The sequence below is a fragment of the Maniola jurtina genome, chromosome Z, assembly GCF_905333055.1.
Source record: "Maniola jurtina chromosome Z, ilManJurt1.1, whole genome shotgun sequence".
In the NCBI taxonomy this organism is placed as follows: domain Eukaryota; kingdom Metazoa; phylum Arthropoda; class Insecta; order Lepidoptera; family Nymphalidae; genus Maniola; species Maniola jurtina.
This window is the reverse complement of record NC_060058.1, coordinates 5368029-5376630: the sequence shown is the minus strand read 5'-3', so window position 1 is coordinate 5376630 and position 8602 is coordinate 5368029.

Sequence of the window (8602 nt, the reverse complement as noted above, 5' to 3'; positions counted from 1 at the left end):
ATTCTAAGCTCCAAAATTTAGAGCATCGGCGCAAAAATTGTCTGTCTGTCGGTATTCTACTACGGGAAATACTTCAGAAAGTGTGCTAAGAAACTATCTAATTTCCCTCCTCATTTCCCCCTAGCCAATTTACCTACTAAGTATCGGAGCGCAAAGCACCGAGGTTGGCACCCTTACATAGTCGAATTTACAAATCGATTCGCTTCCTTGTTTCTAATACGCACTTCCAGAATATGGTTTTCGTTTTCCCCGCCAATAGCAATAGATTGGGACCTTCAAAAAAGAAACCTTCTAGATAAACACGTCCCATCTGCATCATCACCTACTTTTTGGTGTGATTGCGGTCAAGCGCATATCTCATGTTTTATTTTATTTCTCTCTCTGCTTCTATATCCTTGATGGATGAATTGAGCTGGTTATACATTAAGAAAAATTGATCCAAAATTAAACACGGCCCTTCTGTTTCTGTTGGCTGTTATTGGAAAAGTTATCAAATACATCGTCCATGCTAGTTAAGGTGATGTCCACAACACCACCAAAAAAATTAAATTGAAACGATGGCTCGAATTGCAATATGAATACGGAATATCATACCAATTTCGTTAGGTTAGACAGTTTTTACGTACCTACCTGTAATAGGTACATGTAGTACTCGGAGTATGAGCACCGGCATAATTGGATACTCGATATTTATTCCAAATTCGTCAGAAAATCTACGATTGTAGAGGCTAAAGGTTGCTTCAACCGATCTGATACCACATAACAAATAATAATAGCATAGTAGGTACATTTACGATGAAACGAAAAATAAATGTCAATTCCTTTCTCGTTTAAAAAAGGTTATTTTAACCTGGTGATGATGCAGTCTAAGATGGAAGTATGGCAGTTTTATTAAACCCATTCCCCTTATCGGTTTCTACAAGGCATCGTTCCAGAACGCTAAATCGCTAGGTGGCGAGAGAGAAAGGCCGAAGACCAGAACACGAAACAATAATTATATTAAGTAGGATATAGAAGTTTAATTGAAAAATATTTACATGGGATTGCAACTATGCCAGCATTCGACGCTAACATAGTCTGTTAGACTAACTTTTATCAGCAAATTCGTATGCATACATTATTTTTGAAGACTCCATTAAAGTAAGAGAAACTTTATTCTAGAAAACTAAAAAGTCCATTCAGCCATTGCATTGCCATTGAGACTATTCTTAACTAACCCAGGCCCCAGATTAGCAGACAACCCAAAATGTTTAAGGGTGTTTAAATGGGGTAAAATTTAAATGCTCACCAAAATAATTTTTAGACCCTGAGACTAAGCGCCAAGTAAAATATATTAACTTCAAATAAAATAAATTATAAACCCACTCTATATACCGAGGTGCCTAAAGAACTACGTTTTACACTCATCAGAATAATCATAAAATAAACATAATAAAAGGCAAATCCTGGAACCATAATATCTCAAAATCACACACAGATTTCAGTTGTAATCCTTTGAAAGTACGTAGGTAATAAGTACTAGTGTAAAGTTAACTTTATATTAAGAACATCACAAATCCATGCCTGTAGCAGATGGCGCGAGCGCCAGGTGAATCCGGCTGTGGGTCCCATATCAGATCATAAACTATCTCTAATTGTAGGTACGTTCAAAATCTACATAATGTTCAGAATCTACATAATATAGGACATGTGCACTGATTTTTTTTATTGTATGACTAGCTGTGTCCGCGACTTCGTTCGCGTGGAATAGTGACTTTTCGGGCAGCATATTATACTCTGTACGTTAAAAATGTTCGCCGTGATTTTTTAAATTGACATAACTTTTTTATTTATGAACCGATTGACATGAAATAAACACTAAATGTTAAGTGAAGCTTACTACAATATATTAGTGAAAACCGTATCTAAATCGAATAAGCCGTTTCTGATATTAGCGTGCACAAACACACAGACAAACAGACAAACAGACAAAAAAAATTACTACAATTTCGGGTTCGGCATCGATATAATAACAACCCCTGCTACTTTTTTTTATATATTTCCATTGTACAGACGCCACTTTTCTACAATTTTATTATATGTATAGATATACTTACTTTATAATAGGTAGAGTAAATGCTTTGAAAAGGGAATCGTTAAGATATACGATATTGAGGCAAATATCAAGCGGTGATAGCATAGTGATAAGTCATAACGCGTGATAATCAGCTCAATACTGGCCTTGCACCAGGGAGGTTGACAACGTAGCGTAGCTTTTAACCTCCGACCCAAAATGAAGGGTGTTATAAGTTTGACGTGTATATCTGTGTATCTGTCTGTGGCACCGTAGCACCTAAACTAATGAACCGATTTTAATTTAGTTTTTTTTTTTGTTTGAAAGGTGGCTTGATCTAGAGTGTTCTTAGTTATAATTCAAGAAAATCGGTTCAGCCAATTGAAAGTTATCAGCTCTTTTCTAGTTACTATAACCTTCACTTGTCGGGGGTGTTATAAATTTTTAATTTACAATTGTAGTTCAGTATTTTATTTTATTGTAGTTCCTAAGTAATTATATACCTACCCACCATCTACTCACTCGAGATAACAGAAGACGTGGCGTCAAATACTTTTGGAAGTAATTTGGAATATTGATAGCGGGGCAGCTGTCCGTAAATTCAAAGGCTCTAGATCGGTGCGTGCCGCGTGCCCGCTACATTTAGGCCGAAACACATTGTTATTAGGAGCAGCTGCAAAGCACGTTCCTATTAAAAAATGAGCACAAATGCTTCTACCTGAGGTAGGTGGGTACAGTTTTTTGGTTTCCTTGGGGCACGGGCGGGGCGTTTAAAGATACTCCATACAAACTTAACCTCCATACAAAGTTAGGTTGGATTTTAAAAGTTTAATGAAATTAAAGCCAGATTTAGAAACTAATGATTTATTAATAGCTATAGGTCTAAGAATGGATTTCTGTCTGCCTAAAGTCCTACTTCATAGCTAGCTGACTCGCCCTGTCTTTGCTCGGGTGCTATTTTAGTGTAAACTTTGTCCTGAAATTCTGGTGAGAAATTTATTCTAATGAAAAATGTAAAGCAGTAGGCTACTAATCAACTTTAGATGTAATAATGTGGTGAATACATATAGGTAATAACGTGGATTGTGCCTTATTTCATTCTAGGTAGATATATTAAATATTCAGGTATATAGAATAGATTAACAGGGCTCTCTCCGTCACTCGTTTCATACAATCGTAGTTCTAATTTCATTTGAATATTAAGCAACCAAAGTCCATGAAATTTTGCAGACATATTCTAGAAACTAATATCTGTGTCTGTGGTGTTTTAGATTTTTCTAAAAATATATAGTTTTAAAATTACAGGGGCTCAAAGATTTGTATGAAAATTTTTAAGACCGCGTAACTTTGAAACCGAATAATTTAACAGAAATCTGGAAAACCACAGACATCTATATCTATATTAGTTTCTAGAATATGTCTGCAAAATTTCATGGACTTTGGTTGCTTAGTATTCAAATGAATACTAAGCAACCAAATGAATGGAAATACGATTGTATGAAACGAGTGCCGGAGAGAGCCCTCTTAAGGCATGTAGGTGTCTTTTTTCAGCTACAAGAAATTATTGCTGAAGAATGAAAAGAAAAAGCAATGAATTGAAAACCTTGCTGGTTTCATGTGTGTGTGTGTGTTGTGTGTTAAATGGCGATTCTAATTACACGATTTAGCTTCGCCTATAACTTTGAAATATAAAACAACCTAACGACTTACATTACACCTACTTCTAAACATAATTGTTCTTAGTATCAATTTGAAACTTATGCATTTTTAATGACAAAACAATAGCAAAGTAGGTATCGAGCTGGTTATTATAGATAAGTATTGAGCTGGATGTATGTAATAAGTACCTAAAAAATTGCTTAAAAAAGATATTTTGTACCTCAAAAGGAAACAAGAATTATAGGATCACTTAGTTTTTCGTTTTCTGTCTGCCTATCGTGTCTGTCAATTCAGGGATATCAAAACCTATGGGATACTTCCCTCTGACTTCGAATAATGAAATTTGGCCAAAGTCTCATACCACCAGTAAAGGGAAAAATCCGAAAACTGTGAATTTGTGGTTACATCACAAAAAAAAATTGTATTCACGACCAAGTGCCTAATTAGTTTACTAAATCGCATCAAGATAAGGCTGTCCGTCATTAACTTGCAGTCTTGTACAGCTGTTGGAGCGATAAATTTTATTATACTGGTTCGAGATTTCCTGTACGACGGTGCGGAACCCTTCGGCCTCTTAATGACTCTCACTTGACCGGTTTGTTTTTTCATGTTAATCATGACTAACATTCTCCGTTCCCTCTAAGCGTAAGCTTTTGCTAAGCGTAGGTACTACGTACAATAGTGCACCGGGTGGGGTTTGAACCGCCAACATTTCGGATTTCAATCCTCGAGCTATTTAGGCTCTATACGGCTGTATTATGTAGATCTCCACTATTTTTCAGGCTCTAAATTTCCAAGCAGCCTGCACTCACAGTGCAATCAAAATCCATTCAACGCTTCCGTTTCCGTTTTACGTGACTTCAATAACGAAACTTTCATGTAAATTTCCTTCTCGTGACCTAGTCCATTCAAGCTAGGTACCCTGCACTATATTTTGAATAACAATACAAAGTTTATCGATATACACTTACAGATTATACTTATAAGCCTTAGTGGTTATAACTAAGCTGCCTAATGGGTAGCTACAACTCATTGATGTCGGAGCAAGTTGTGGTCGCAAGTTGTGGCTAGACTAATATTTTGTATAGGAAATCTGGCAATACGTATACATACATTTAAAAATGAACTAAATAAAATAAAAAATGGGTGCAATATAATTTCAGGATGATGAAGATTCAGGGGAAAAAATCAAGTAAATTTAAACCACATGCATATGTCCTATTACATTGATGGTAATGACCAGAAAAATTACACACTATGTCTCCTAAAATATACATTTTGGTCCCAACGAGCGACGTGGTCGCGCCGACATCGGCGCGGGCGCGTATGGCCATATGCCGTCCGCCATCTGTCTTATCTCGTGAGTTGTGCACTTTACAAAGTAGCACACGCGTCATGATTATCCTTTACAGGATGTTCGCTTAATTTACTAGCATAGGCATCGTACGCAATACTAATAACTTGCCTAATAATTAGTGGTCAGTTCCAAAGACCGCGCTTCTATAAGTAGGTATGTCGGCTATAAGTTCGGGCCACCTGTTTTGCACCATTTAAATAACGACCCAAGACACCACAACATAGATAAACAAATATTTGGTGTTACTACTATCTATCAATACAATTTTATTTAAGAGTTTAGGCAAAAAAATCTATTTAAGTAGGTATATTATAAAAAACCGGCCAAGAACGAGTCAGACTCGCGCACTGAGGGTTCCGTACTCGGGTATTTTTTCAACATTTTGCACGATAAATCAAAAACTATTATACATAAAAATAAATAAAAATCTGTTTTAGGATATACAGGTAAAGCCCTTTCATATGATACCCTACTTGATATACCGATTTATCTTACTTTGAAAATTGAAACACGTTTTAGTTTTTTTTTTTAATGACGTAACCACAAATTCGTGATTTTCAGATTTATTCCAGCACTTGTGCTATAAGACCTACCTACCTTCCAAATTTCATGATTCTAGGTCAACGGGAAGTATCCTATAGGTTTCTTGACAGTCACGACGGACGGAAGGACGGACAGACAGACAACAAAGTGATCCAATAAGGTTTCCGTTTTTCCTTTTGAGGTACAGAACCCTAAAAAGTGTTTAAGTACTTAAATATCCAACCAACTAAAACAAATTATTACGTCTTGCGGTAGAAAATTAAGCAAATAACGATAGTTTTACGCCGATTTTTTTTTTATTAATCATTACATTACATACAACGTTGGTACCACAGTAAATACAGCTAATGTATTTATGATATGCCGATTTCTATATCAACTTCAAGGGACTAGCTTATCGATCGACAACAACCTGTATATCGATATCGGCCGAGATCGCGGCGACACCTGCGCGCACACCTGCCCGCCTCTGATTCGCCAAAAACGAACAGTCGGACTCATCACCTGCTGCACCGTCTTGCTCGTCGAATATCGACTATCGATATTAAATAGGTAGGTACTTACTACGTATCGGTTAACCTCGAAATTTTAAATTTACAATGTCACCTTATCACAGTAAATACTTACTCATCATGATCAACCCATTGCCGGCCCACTATTGAGCACGGGTTTGTTATGTGATTCGCTAACTCAGTGAATCAAAACTCAATAATAGCCACCGACCTCATTTGACATTAGTCCACATTGCTGCTTCACTTAGTGATATTAAAATATTTTTTCGTAGAAAACCTTCAATGGATTAAAAATGAGGTCGGTGGCTATCATTCAATGTTAGACACTGAGTTGTCGGATCAGCGGGCTGCTTTCAGATTGAGAAGGGGTTGGTCATAGTCTACCACGCTGGCCAAGTGCGGATTGGCAGACTTCACACACTCTTGAGAACATTGTGAAGAACTCTCATCGTGAGGAAACCTGCACGCGATGTTTTTCTGTACCGTTAAAGCAAGTAATATCTATACAAGTGTACCTAAATTAAAAATTTATAACACCCCCGACAAGTGAATGTTACAGTAACTAGAAAAGAGGTGATAACTTTCAAACGGCTGAACCGATTTTGTTGGATTATAGCTAAGAACAGTCTCGATCAAGCCACCTTTCAAACAAAAAAAACTAAATCAAAATCGTTTATTTAGTTTAGGAGCTACGATGCCACAGACAGATACACAGATACACACGTCTTTATAACACCCCTCTATTTGGTTCGGGGTTTAACCCCTCGGGGGTTAAAAACGTGCGTTTTTAACCCCCGAAAAGTTAGAAGTAGGTACGTGCCCAGGATCGAATCCCCGACCTCCCGAAAAGAAGGCCGACGTCATCACAGGTTTTGTCGGTTGTTACATTTTAATACACTGATACTAAGTAGGTGTATAATTACGGAAATTAGCGGCTCGCTGCAAGCTGTATCCACGCATATTTTAAGACTTTCATTTTGTTTCGTGATACAAGGTTAAACTGGCAAGGCACCACGTGTGTCTAATTATAAATGTGAATACATAATTAATATTGACATAACTATATATTGTATCTAAGTTTTTATTTTTAACCCCCGACCCAAAAAGAGAGGTGTTCTAAGTTCGACGTGTGTATCTGTGTATTCTGTCTGTGGCACCGTAGCGCCTAAACGAATGAACCGATTTTGATTTAGTTTTTTTTTGTTTGAAAGGTGGCTTGATGAAAAATCTGTTCAGCCGTTTGAAGATTTTTAGAGGTTTTTGTGTCGGGGGTTTTTAAATTTTTAATTTTAGGTTATGAATGGAGTATTTAGTTAGTTACACCTGAATCTAAAATCTTTTACACTAATTTTTACTGCAATTCCGTCCGCGTAAACTGTTTCGTAAAAATCCTATGGGAACTGTTTATTTTACAAGGAGTAATAGCCTTTAACGTCTCGGATGCAAACTGTATCAGTACCTACCAAATTTCATCGAAATCGGTTGAGTAGTTGGACATAAAAAAGTTACAAAACCCACTTCCAGATTTATTATAATAACTAAGTATCTACTATTAGATTGGTTTCTAGGTGCATGTGTTGACTCTAGCCTCAAAGATTATATCGATGGGAAGCGGATAGCAGGCTATGGTATGCCGTATATGTATGGTATGGTGTGCCTCCAGAGCAACAGTATAAGCATCTACCGTAAGTCTATGGTACCTACAGGATATGTCATAACTCATAAGTGCTTCAAAAGCGGCCCGAAAAATAAAAGCAAAAATAATAATTTCACCTTATTTCAAAAAATGTGTCTAATAAATAATTAGACTTATAATTGCATTTAAGTTAAGTTTTATTTTACAATTCAATAAATATTTTTGTTCTCATTTTTAACAAGTGTAAATTAAAAATTTATAACACCCGCAACAAGTGAAGGTTACAGTTACTAGAAAAGAGCTGATAACTTTCAAACGGCTGAACCGATTTTCTTGGATTATAGCTAAGAACACTCTCGATCAAGCCACCTTTCAAACAAAAAAAACTAAATTAAAATCGGTTCATTCGTTTAGGCGCTACGATGCCACAGACAGATACACAGATACACAGATACACACGTCAAACTTATAACACCCCTCTTTTTGGGTCGGGGGTTAAAAATAACCTGGCCACTCGAGCGATGTCATTTTTTTCGCGATCTGTCATCTATAGGTACGTACTATTCTAAGTATATCAATGGTCCAGAATAAAGTAATAGAGACTTCTTTACTCTGGAGGACCCCTGTATTACTCCGAAACGTGCAAATTGTGCCATTATTTTACGCAAAAGCGTAGCTGGCTAACCCTTTGTCTTATAAAGCGATATCATAATGCTTTCAGGATATGGGGCTGCCCCGTTTCTGCGCATCAGGAATGCTTACGCAGATTTTCTTTCGTTTAGTCGATTTCGTCTAACTTCCTATTATTTTAGATAGATTTACCTATCCTCGTAATGGGCTGA